Source organism: Panthera leo, chromosome E3 (genome assembly GCF_018350215.1).
Source record: "Panthera leo isolate Ple1 chromosome E3, P.leo_Ple1_pat1.1, whole genome shotgun sequence".
NCBI classification, from domain to species: Eukaryota; Metazoa; Chordata; class Mammalia; order Carnivora; family Felidae; genus Panthera; species Panthera leo.
In genome coordinates, this window is record NC_056694.1 from 4,077,260 (window position 1) to 4,089,517 (window position 12,258).

Genomic DNA, 12,258 nt, shown 5'->3' on the forward strand with positions numbered 1-12,258 from the left:
GGGGTCAGGAGAACACTGTTCCGGCACGATCAAGGTGGAGAACAGCTGGGGGCTCCCCGATCAGCTAGGGCACCTTCGTCCTGTGAGCCCACTATGCATCGGCCCGCGGCCCTTTCGGAGAAGCGGACAGAACGGGCCCGGACTCCGTGCTCATCACCAGCACGAGCGGACAACGCGGGGGCTCTGCACAGTGACCACGCTGGAACCGGCTCTGGGCCCGACTCTAGAGTGAGGGAGGGACGCTGGGACCTCACGGCCTGCACGTGCCACGGAGGCGGGAAGGGCTCCTGGAGGGGCAGGCCGGATGCAGCCTGGAGGCGGAACTGGTTCTATCAGCTTCGAAACAGCCACCGCCGGGTGTGCTTCTTCGCAGAGAAACTACAAGCAACATTGAGACTCACGGCCTCTTCCCCCCAAGACAAAGGTCTTCTAGAAAAGCCGAAGCGGGAAGATAAGTCAGAGGAGCCACCCAGACAGTGATAACAGTCCTCAAGAAGCACGAAGACAGACGGCAAAAGTTAGTGAAACCTGCAACAGGGAGGAGAGAAGGGACTTTTGTCAGAGTCCACAGAACTGAGACGCTGCTCTAGGGAGCAGTACGGGCGCGCTGCCGAGCTCCTGGACGATCCCACAGATGCCCAGCGCCAACCTCGGAGTGGCCCGGGTTCTGCCCGCGGGTCCTCCCCTCATGGCCAGGGAGTACCCCAGGAGAGACCAGACCTTTCCGGTCTCCCGCCCACCAGCCGGTGCAGCCACAGCCCGCTACGGGGTACTGGGCCTCGTCCCGCCACTCGGGTGGCCTGGACAGCGTGGACCACGGGAGATTTTAATCACTGAACCGTCTTCTACACTGATCAGCAGCGTGGGGCTCCAGTCTGGCCCCTGACGTGGCTCTCCACCCCCCGCCGGCCGGTGGCTACAGCGGGTCCCACGGCACCTGGCCCAAGGCCTGCCCGCCCCCAGATCTAGCCCCTTGGGCCTCCCCCACCAACGGAGCCACAACTCACCAGCCTCCTAGCTGTGAGGCAAGGCCAAGGGCTCCCCCCGGCTGAGCCCGAGAAGCAAAGCCCTGCTGGCCTGGTCCTTTTCCGGATCACATGCGGATCGGCATTCCAGGTGGGAATGACGAAATCCTCCCAGAAACCTGCCCGGAAACCGTAGTGAGGCAACGCCATTCACGGTGGAGCTCAACCGCCCCTTTACCAGCAATTAAGGCTGCAGAACAGCGCTAATTCTGAATTTTAAAATCCACTTTCAATTCTAACGCTCCCAAGGTTCCCCAGACTTGAACAATTGATCGCTCCATCCGTAAACTTTACTCGTTTCTAAACACGTTTCCAGAACACAAACGCAGACGGAGCCCCGCGGCACAGGGGCGCGGGCGGCCCGGCCCCCAGGGCCCCGGCAACGGCCAGGAAGGAGCTCACGGGCTCAGGGCAGGGTCGGGGAACGTCCCTCCGGCTCGGGCGGCTAGGAACTTGCAGCGAACCGCCTGCCGACCTCACAGGCCCACATTCCTCGCCAGCACAAGACTCTCCAGGACACCTGGGGGAAGGAATTTCCACACAGGCCTCGCAGGCAGAGACGTGACCCCGTCTCGTGGAATGTCCGACCCGAGGCGCAGAGGCTCGGGGGGGGGGGGGGGGGGGGGCGGAGGACATCGCCTGCCCCTGCCCGGGGTCGGGGTTCCCGACATTCCTGAAAAAGGAGGCTGCCCCACTCCGGCTCGAGACCCCTCAGGATGACAAACGACAGAGGTCAGTGACAAGTAAACACACGCGGCCTGGGAAGACCAGGGATGGGCGTGGCCCCCAGGGTACTGGCACCTGGAACGCCACCACCTTCTGGAAAGCACCCGGCTGAGTCTCAGAACCAGCACGTCCTCACATCAGACACCTCTAGCAACGGACAGGAGACGCCTGAGGGCACAAGCCTCTTCCGCCCCGTCTTGCTTCCCTGAGTGCCCCTGCCACGGAGACAGAGCACGCGGGGGATCATGGGAGCAGCAGAGGGCCCCTCACTCTCAGGATGACCGGGACAGTCCCCGACCTCACGGAGCCGGGCTGCCCCATCTGCAGAGCGGAAGGTCCGGCCGCCGCCCGTGTAACACTCACCAGGGCGGGCACAGAGTCGGTGAGACGCTATCTTAGACAGGAAACTCAGCTCAGACAGAAGAGTGACTTGAAGTCACAGAGCGAGTAAGTGAAGAGGCCACAGCGTGAGCCCAGCTGATGGGACCTGAGGGCACAAGGTAGGGCTGAGCTCAGCAGGATGCCACACACACTAAAGCAAGCTGCCGTCACTCTGTGTGGGACACCAAGAACACTGGAGGGCTGACACGGCCCTCGCCCACCCCCCGGGGGCCACGAGGCCTCGCAGGAAGCTTCCAGGAAGCGCAGAGTCAAAGAAAACCAGAAAAGCTGACAGCCCCCTGGAAGGAGCCCTCCCACCCGGGACGAGGCCAGGGGACAGCGGACAGCAGAGCTGTGGCTTGGTGTGAGGCTCAGACCTGAAGAGTCAAAGGACAGTCCCGCCACGGAGGAAGGGCCGCGCCGCCCGGCTTCTCACCAGGCTGACCGGGGCCCAGACAGAGGGGCAGCCGGGAGCTACTAACCTGGCAGGGACAGGACTCCGGGTCTCTAGGAGAGACAGCAAACGGAACCGACAGGCAAGGTGTCTGAGGCCAGGAGGGAATTGGGGGCAAACAGCCGACCCTGTGAAGCCGGGGTGTGCCCATGGTGGGAGGAGGGCGGCAGGCGGGAAAGCTTCGTCCCGCTCCCCGGAGGGGCCCCGAGAGCCCCGGGCCCACAGGCGTCGCTGCCCCACGGCACCGTCCGAGCTCTAAACCCAGACCCGACAATGGGAACACCAGAGGACCCAAAGTGGGGGAACGTGCAGAAGCAGCCCCCAAACCCAGAGGGGGGGACGCCACAGAGGTCAGAGAAAGGGCCGAGTGTTTAGCGTTTCAAACTTGAAAGAGCAAAGAACAGAAAGAGAGAACGGATGCGTGTCAGGACGCTGCGCTTGGTGTGGGACACACATCGCCACCGCCGTTATGACTGTGTCCGGTACGGTCACAAACCCGCCTCCCAACTGAGGAAACTGAGGCAGCCTGAGAGGCAGAGCTGGGCTCCAAGCCCAAGTGCCGATGCCACCCCCACAAAGGGCACCACGACGGGACCTGTGAGACACATGGAGATCAGACACATAAACCAGAGGGAAAGTGCCGACCCCGAAGAGAGGAGCCACTCGCCCAGTGACAGGACCGCAGATGTGACAGCAGCCCTGTGGCTGAGTCACGGGGAGAAACCGGGCAGGGAGTGGCAGGGCAGCCCAGGGCCAAGTGCGCCCCCCTGCTGGCTCCACAATTCCCTGAGCCTGAGGCAGGGAAGGAGATAAGAGATAAGAAAGGCAGCAAGAAAGTGACGACAAATCCCAGCCTTTCCCTTTTCCCTGGTGGAACGCAGGCCTGGAGGCCAGAAACCAAGGGCCGGGTCAGGAACCTTCTGGTTACTGTGAGCTACGGCGCCATCTGCTGGCGACATCGCAGAAAAGCAGCTGGGCCCCCGCTCTGGCAGCAAGGCCGCAAGGCCTTGGCCCGCGGCCCAGGGTCCCGCGCGACTGGAAAGGCCAGCAGGTCACCCATGTGCGGCCCGACTGCCAGAGCCTCCCTGTGCTGGCCCAGACCCACAGCAGGGGCCGCGCCACAGACAAGCGCAGAGGCCACCGGGACACCCGTGCAGAGGCGGGCCAGCACCTCTCCCGTCGGGCTGCATCTCGGCCCTGCCCCCTGCAGCACGGCCAGAGAAAGGCTTCCGGTAGAACCTGGACGTGGGTGCAGCTCTGGCAAGCACAGAAGATTCTTCAGACCTGTGAGCCTCCCTCAGGGCTTGCGGGCTCAGGGTGAAATGCCCACGTGGCTCTGGAGGGCCCACACAGCACCCGGCAAGGCCCTAACCCTTCTCCCCTCTGGACACAACCTCCCATCCTCACCTTGCTGGGGTCCAGACCGCACTCCTCACCTGACTCTGAGAGCCTCAGTTTCCCCATCTGTACACTGGGACTAATGGCCCGTATCTCACAGGACTTCCGTGAGGCTTGAGTAAGAGGCAACGATACACACCGCTGGCACAGCCCCCAGCATCGAGGCAGGGGCCCGGGGCAGAGGCTCCAAGGAGGTTCGCTGGAGACGCGAGGGCTCCAGGCACCGCAGGCCGGAACGGGCCCTTAATTCCCCCGAGGTGGCACTAGGCACGCGGGGGACCCGGCCATGGCCCGGGCCTGTGCCAAGTGCTGGGACGCGGGACAGAGAGATGGGTGCGGCCTCCGCCCAGGATGTCCATTTAACCAAGGCCAACCTCAGGTCTGCTCTCGGATGCCGCGCCCCAAGTGTCAGCCGTGATCGGTGCCCACTGGGGCCATCAGTGAGCCCAGCCCTGTACCCGGCTCGTGGTCCGGGCGCGGAAAACAGAGCACACCGGGCCTCAGACCTCATCAATGGCAGAGGCTGCAAAGAACATAACTGGGAGTGCTATGCCCCCTAAGAAAGGGGCAGGTGGGCACGGTCCGAGAGGCCAGGGGAGGGATGCCCTTGACCAGGCCACCAGGAGGCAAGCAGGCTGCAGACAGGGACCTCGAGAAAAGAACCGAGAGTGAGAAAGAGAAGCTGAGAGCAGGGACTGGCCTCTTCATGCCAAGAGCACAGCGGCCCGGAGCACTGTGTTGAGAACGATTCTGAGGATCAGAATGACAAATTACCTTCCTCGGCCAATGACACCCACATGGGGAGGGAGACGTTCAGACGCTCTCTTGTCACAAGTACGGGCTTCTGAACGGCGTGGTGGCCTCAGATGTTCTCAGTTTCTGAGAAGGCTTCCGTGTGTACACGGAAAGCTGGTCCCCGTCTCTGCGGGAAGCTACCCTTCAGCGGGGAGAGAGGCAGAACCCCACAGGGTTCTCCGAGCCTCGGCTTTCGGCAACGGGCGGGAGCGGACGGGCCAGTCCCAGCTCCTCTGGCAGAACACGTCCAGCGGGGAGGTGCCAGCTCCCCGAAGCCAGAGCCCCCGGGAACGCGGTGACCTACAGCAAGTCGGCGAGGGGGACACAGGACTGGCAACTCTTCCCCGCGGCCGAAAGGGCAGAGCCGGCCCAGCAGCGTCTCCATCGTGCACCAGAGAAAAGCGGCCTTCGCCTGCACGGACAGCAGGTGCGTGGGGAGAGCACAGGGCGGGGCAGCCGCACGACCTGCCGCGCACCCCACTTCCCGGACAGCTGCGGTCCCTCCCAAAGCCCACAGCGCCTGGGCCGCACAGCCTGCACCCGACTCAGCCCCCCGAATCCCGGGCACACCAACAGCATTGACTCCATCCCACCCAACGAGCATACTCAGGTGTGGACACGCGATGGTGAGCTGCCCTTGCCGACACGGGCTCCAGAGCCGGAAGACTCCTAAAGCGGAAGGTGAAGGGGAGTCAGTGGTACACAGAGTGAGCTACGGCCAGACCAGAGACCGCGACCCACCCATATAACGGACACAAAACAGAATGAAAGGTAATTGTGTGCAGAGGGGCACCCGGGTGGCTCAGTCGGTGAAGCGTCCGACTTCAGCTCAGGTCATGACCTCACCATTTGTGAGTTCGAGCCCCGCGTCGGGCTCTGTGCTGACAGCTCGGAGCCTGGAGCCTGCCTTGGATTCTGTGTCTCCCTCTCTCTCTGCCCCTCCCCTGCTTGCAATCTGTCTCTCTTGCAAAAGTAAACACTACAAAAAATTAAGAAATGATAACAATCATGTGCAGATTTATCGACATAAAAACCATCTACAATGTGTTGCGTTTTTAAAAATCAGATGGGGCACCTGGGTGGCTCAGTCAGTTAAAGCGGCCGACTTCGGCTCAGGGCATGATCTTGCGGTCCGTGAGTTCGAGCCCCGTGTCGGGCTCTGTGCTGACAGCTCAGAGCCTGGAGCCTGTTTCAGCTTCTGTGTTTCCCTCTCTCTGACCCTCCCCTGCTCATGCTCTGTCTCTCTCTGCCTCAAAAATAAATAAAAACGTTAAAAAAAAAAAAAATTTTTTTTTTAAATAAAAATCAGAGTAGGGGCACCAGGCTGGCTCAGTCCATAGAGCCTGCAAATCTTGATCTTGTGGTTGTGAGTTCGAGCCCCATGCTGGGTGTAGAGAACACTTAAAAATAAAATCAGAAAAAAAAAAAAAAAATCAGAGTACACACCATATGATAAGTCCACCCCGGGTCGGCCGGCCGCGATGACCTCTGGTTGGTGGAACCATGGGGAGCTCTCACAGAAAAGCAGCTTGACGCATGGTCCAAATTTTTAGAGGAGTATTAACATATTATTTCCATAACCAGGGAAAGGAAAACCTCAGCTAGGATTTCTCCTGAGCAGTTCAGCAGAAAACTGCAAAGATGGACGTGAAGTCTGTCCGGCAAGGCCACCGGAAATTCTGGAGACCTCCCGGCTGATGGCTGTCTTCGGCATTTTGTTAACATCGGTGGCCTCCTCCCTGTCAGCTCCCCCCGATCCCCGGGACACAAAACTGGTGAAGGAAGCGACCCTCTCGGCCGTGCTGACCCCAAGCGTCCACACTCAGCTCTCTTTCAGGGACGCCGCGCACTTCCCCACGAGCGGTCTCTAAATGGCCGCTGCCCAAACGACCTGCTCACTCGGGTCAAGTTCTCTCCAGGAAGCATTCCTCCCGACTTGTTCAAATTCTGGGAGCTTATCTAAGTTCTAGCTCCGCCTCCAGGAATGCCACACTCTTGAGCGGAAGACGGGGGCCCTGGTCTGCAGGGCACTGAAGGCGAGGGGGTGCACGGCTTCTAAAGACGCCCCAGTGCAGGGCGACGGGGGCAGAGCGCTGCCCCTCGAGGAGCAGGAAGTGTTTGAACTCTACTGCCTTCACTCACGACTGTCCCAGTACCTACTGCTTCAAAGTCTAAATGAAGTGCAAAGACACCAAAAATTTAAGAGTTGAGAGATCTTAGCATTGGGGCGCCTGGCTGGCTGAGTCAGCGGAAGGTGCGACTCTTGATCTTAGGGTCATGAGTTTGAGCCCCAAGTTGGGTGTAGAGGTTGCTTAAAAATAAAATTAAGGGGGAGTCTGGGTGGCTCAGTCAGTTAAGCGACTGACTCTTGATTTTGACTCAGGTCACAATCTCTCGGTGTGTAAGTTCAAGCCCCGCATCAGGTTCTGTCTGTGCTTGACAGTGTGGAGTCTGCCTGGGATTCTCTCTCTCCCCCCTCTCTCTGCCCCTTGCTGCACTCTCTCTCTCTCTCTCTCTCAAGATAAATAAATTAAAAAAAAAAAAAAGAAAAAGAAATAGAAAGTCGAATAGAGGTTCCAGGGGAGCTGGGTAAGCGGGTTAGTTTTCACGATCACACGATCACGGGTCACCGTAACAAATTTAATAACAAAGAAAACGTCTGAAATGCTGGGAGAACTACCAAAAATGTGACACAGAGACACGCAGCGAGCAAAAGCTGTCGGATAAATGACACGAACAGACTTGCTTGATGCAGAACTGCCACAAACCTCCCATTTGTAAAACAAAACGAAACACAGGACCGGCGCGCAAAGCACGATAAAGGGAGGTGCGCCTCTACACTTACAAGCGGCCAAGGTGGTAACGTTTATGGTATGTGTATAAAAAAGGCTTCAAGGGGCGCCTGGGGGGCTCAGTGGGTTAAGCGTCCGACTCTTGATTTCGGCCCAGGTCATGGTCTCATGGGTCAGGAGCTGATGACCTTTGCGTCTCCGAGGACTCCAGCACAGAGGGAAAGGTAAGGATTGCCGACTGAGAATTTCTCCTGGCGCTGGCTGCAGAGACGGTGCCCGTCAGCCCGCACGCTGGTTTCCACCTGATAAGCTGTCCTGGGTCAGCCTAAGACGGAGGCGAGTGATCTGATACTGAGCAACTCCGGTCATTAGTCGAGACTTCAATTCCACCCCTCGTTCAAACTCCCCAGCACGTGCTGGAAGCTCAGGAATCCCCAAGTCTTCACTCGACAGTCACCGTCCCCACACAGCACAGCACAGCCCAGCACAGCCCGGGGGGACCGGGGATCTGCGGAGCACTGCACGGGGAGTGCTCTGGAGTCTGGAGTGGAGCCAGGGAGGCTGTGCAGCGTGGGGCACTCGACCGAAGGGGAGCCTAGGAGCAGGGCCTCACTCAACTGCTTGGCCAAGCGTTAGGCTAACCCACGCTCACCACTGCCTGCTGGAGGGGCATCGACGCTCACTCGGCCGAAGGTATCGGGCCACCTGCTTAGTTAACGCAACACCCCGGTGCGATCAGCGTTTCCAGGAGGTCTTTGAGCCTCCGGCACACGCAGGACTCAGGTTGGCAAGTGCAGCCCCCGGGGAGGCTCCCCGTGACCGCCACTCAAAGCCCACGTGGCTCTACTTTGCAGACAAACCAGCCGGCTTTGATACCTGGGTTCTCCAGAAGGGGAACAGGACGGGCGGCAAGTGTGAGAGGAAGCTCCGGGTGTAAGAGAGGCAGCGGAGGCGGCCGTTAAACGCATGGCAGCAACCTGAAGCGACGACGGACACAGCAGGAGCCAGGAGGAGGACCCGATACGGTGGGCCCACGGACTCCGGGCACGGCCCAGCCTCTCACCAGCCAACACACCACCACCCAAAGCCAAGGCCGACAGAGAAGTAAGGCGTCTGCGGAGCTGATCACAGACCGGGAGAGAGCCTGGTGATGAACACGTCAGACGACGCTTGCTGGGAACAGACAAGACACAAGCTTGGACAGCAGGAGGGCCCTCCTCACCCAGGAGACCAGGACAAGCCCAAAGCCCAACGATATCAAGGGGTGGGGCACGGATGTAGGGCAGGAACTCTCTCACACTCCGCCAGGGGAAGCAGGGCTTGGGAGAATCACTTTGGAGAGCATTTTGCCATTTTCTTTTTTTAAAAAAAATTTTTTAACGTTTATTCATCTTTCAGAGACAGAGAGTGAGTGGGGGAGGGGCAGAGAGAGAGGGAGACACAGAATCCGAAGCAGGCTCCAGGCTCCGAGCCATCAGCCCGGAGCCCGACGCGGGGCTCGAAGTCAAACACACTGCGAGATCATGACCTGAGCTGAAGTCAGATGCTTGACCGACGGAGCCACCCCGGGTGCCCCGATTTTGGTGTCTGATAGTGTCACATCTGGGAATCTGGTAGCTGCACAGGGACATTCACCGGGATAGAGGAAACACAGGAAAACAGCCCGAACATCCATCAGCAGAACAGAAACACAAGATGTGACAAATCCGTTTGAAGGGTTACCGCGCATAGCACGTGGCAGGAACGAACTAGCGCTAATGAACAGCGGCAGACCTCAAATCCGCGGTGGAAAAACACAGGCTGCATAGCCACGTGCCTGTATCAGACATTTATGGACGTTACAAACACACAGAAACAAAACCCCATGCTTCTCAGGGGATGTACTTGGGGCTGTACTCCTGGGACTTAGAAACCAAACTCACACCGGCAGGTGCAACAAGTCAAGGGAGCTTTGTTTCCATCGATGCACGATTATCTTTTATCTCTGTGTTTTAAGACTCTTAAAGTAAATTCCAAAGGGAATGCAGAAAAGGCCAGACCTAAAACGACAAACACTGCGTGGTTCCACTTGGGTGAGGTCGCCAGAGTGGTCAGACTCCAAGACAGGGAGAGGGTGGGAGCCAGGGGCCGGGAGGTTAGTGTTTCTGGAGACAGGGCCTCCGTTTTCGCAAGATGAAAAGTCCGAGGATGGAGGCTGGTGATCACACAACAACGTGGACCCGTTCGACGCCACCGGACGGGACACTTACAACCAGTTAAAACTGTCATCGCTTTTGTTTTGTTTTTTTAAAGAGGGAGAGAGAGAATCTTAAGCAGGGTCCACACTCAGTGGGGAAGCCGACACGGGGCTCAATCCCACAACCCTGGGATCAGGATCACGACCTGAGCCTAAATCAAGAGTTGGACACTCACCCAACTGAGCCACCAGGTGCCCCTTAACTGTTTTTGGTGGAGGGGTGAGGGGTGGTGGCCCTAGGTGGCTCAGTCGGTTGGGCATCTGATTTTTTTTTTTTTAACGTTTATTTATTTTTGAGACAGAGACAGAGCATGAACAGGGGAGAGTCAGAGAGAGAGGGAGACACAGAATCTGAAACAGGCTCCAGGCTCTGAGCTGTCAGCACAGAGCCCGACGCGGGGCTTGAACTCATGGACTGTGAGATCATGACCTGAGCCGAAGTCGGATGCTTAACCGACCAAGCCACCCAGGCGCCCCTGGGCATCTGATTTTTGACTTCAGGTCATGATCTCATGGTTTCGTGCGTTCAAGCCCAGCATCTGGCTCCGCAACAGCAGCACGGAGGCTGCCTGGGATTCTCTCTCTCTGTCCCTCCCCGGTTCACCCTGTCTCTGTCTCTCTCAAAATAAATAAACTTAAAAAAAAAACAGTTGAAACGGTAAACTGTGCTATGTATATACATCTCACGACGAAAAAGAACGCAGGGCCGTATGACCCGAAATCCAACATACATGTTATTAAGCAAAAAAGCAAAGCACATATCAGAAAGCGCACAGGAGAAAACACTGTGTATCTGTTCATTTGTGAAAACAGAAAACAGAACGAATCACTGAGAACTGACAAGACCAGGTGTCTAAGCGGGGGATGGGGTGGTAGCGAGGCGGAGGGAGGGGGCGTGGGGCGGCGCTTCTCCGAGGCCGCCGTCTGATAGAGCCCTGACTCCGAGCGCCACAGCAAGGCTTGGCTTCACGTACGGAAACACGGGACAAATAAAACCTCCCAGGACGCGGCGCGAAGGCAAAATGCTACGTGACACAGCGATAAAGGACCCCGACTGCATGACAAACAAGTGACATGAGCACACTGAAGGGGTGGGGTGCAAAGAACAACGCTGAGTAACTCCGGAAAGCAGGGACCGGGGGGAGGCCAAGAGCGTGAATACAGATTATCCTCCGGGTTCCAGGCGGTGGGCTGGCGACTCCCAAACTGCCTTAGGTGTGCGCCCGAGGGTGGAGCGGACCAGCAAACACCCCGTGGATGGTGACACCCAGACTGTTCAACGACAGGGAGGGAGGTCGTGAGGAAGGAAGAGGAGTCTGCGGGAACGGGAGCCCTGGGCTGCCGGGCTGGACGAGACGCGTCAGCATGAACCTGTCTTTGATGTGGATGCAAACGGGCGACGGGGACACACAAATACGGATGTGTGTAAGGACATACACACATCGGGGCGTCTGAGTGGCTCCGTCAGTCGAGCGTCCAAGTCTTGGTTTCGGCTCAGGTCGCGATCTTGCGGTTCAAGACACCAAGCCCAAGTCAGGTTCCGCACTGACAGTGCGAAGCCTGCTTGAGATTCTCTCTCTCTCTCGGCCCCTCCCCCACGTGCACACGGGCATACCCACTCTCTCTCCCAAAATAAATAAATAAACGTCAAAAAAAAGAACACGTAGGGGCGCCTGGGTGGCTCGGTCGGTTAAGCGACCGACTTCGGCTCAGGTCATGATCTCACAGTTCGTGAGTCCGAGCCCCACGTCGGGCTCTGTGCCGACAGCTCAGAGCCCGGAACCTGCTTCAGATTCTGTGTCTCCCTCTCTCTCTGCCCCTCCCCTGCTCTCACGTGTGCAGGCTCTCTCTCTCCCTCAAGAATAAACATTTAAAAAAATTAAGGTAAAACAAAACAAAACAGAACATACAGACCTCAATTTCCTACTGCGTCCATAAGGGGGCCTGGGGGCGGTGACACCCCAGCAGCAGTGAGCATACCCCACACCCGGCCTTGGTTTCTAATTCCAGCCTCTAATAAAAGGAGCCAGGCTCCATGAGGAAATGGTGGATTCCAGGACTGGGCCTGGAATATCTTGTAGTGACAGAAAAGGAAGGAAAAGGAAGAAAGGAAGGACAAGCTCAGAAAAGGAAGGGGCATGTGGAAGGGGGCACAGGACCCAACCTGAAAGAACACGCCCACGGCCAAATCTGGAACGATCTGTGCAAGCCATGAACGGTGTGAGCATGACAAAACCCCGCTGAATGAAACGAGTATCCACGAGTCCGTGCTGATACAAGTAGATGCCGAGGAAGTAAGTGAATGCGGAGAGGGGACAGGTTCCTGCTCAGAGCACAGCTCCGTTAACAAAAGTGGGAGGAACGAAGGAAACCGACAACCATCACAGCCAGACGTCAAAGTAAAACAACTGTCACTAGAAAGATCCGTCGGTGGATGCCAAGATTAGCGGG

At 58.0% G+C, this 12,258-nt stretch overlaps 1 protein-coding gene across 3 annotated transcripts in view; it reads right to left on the reverse strand.

Annotated features, from left to right (window-relative positions):
* The window catches only part of FBXL18 (F-box and leucine rich repeat protein 18), a 49,775-nt gene that overhangs the window by 14,039 nt on the left and 23,478 nt on the right, over positions 1-12,258 (reverse strand). The gene's annotated exons all lie outside the window — the stretch shown is intronic.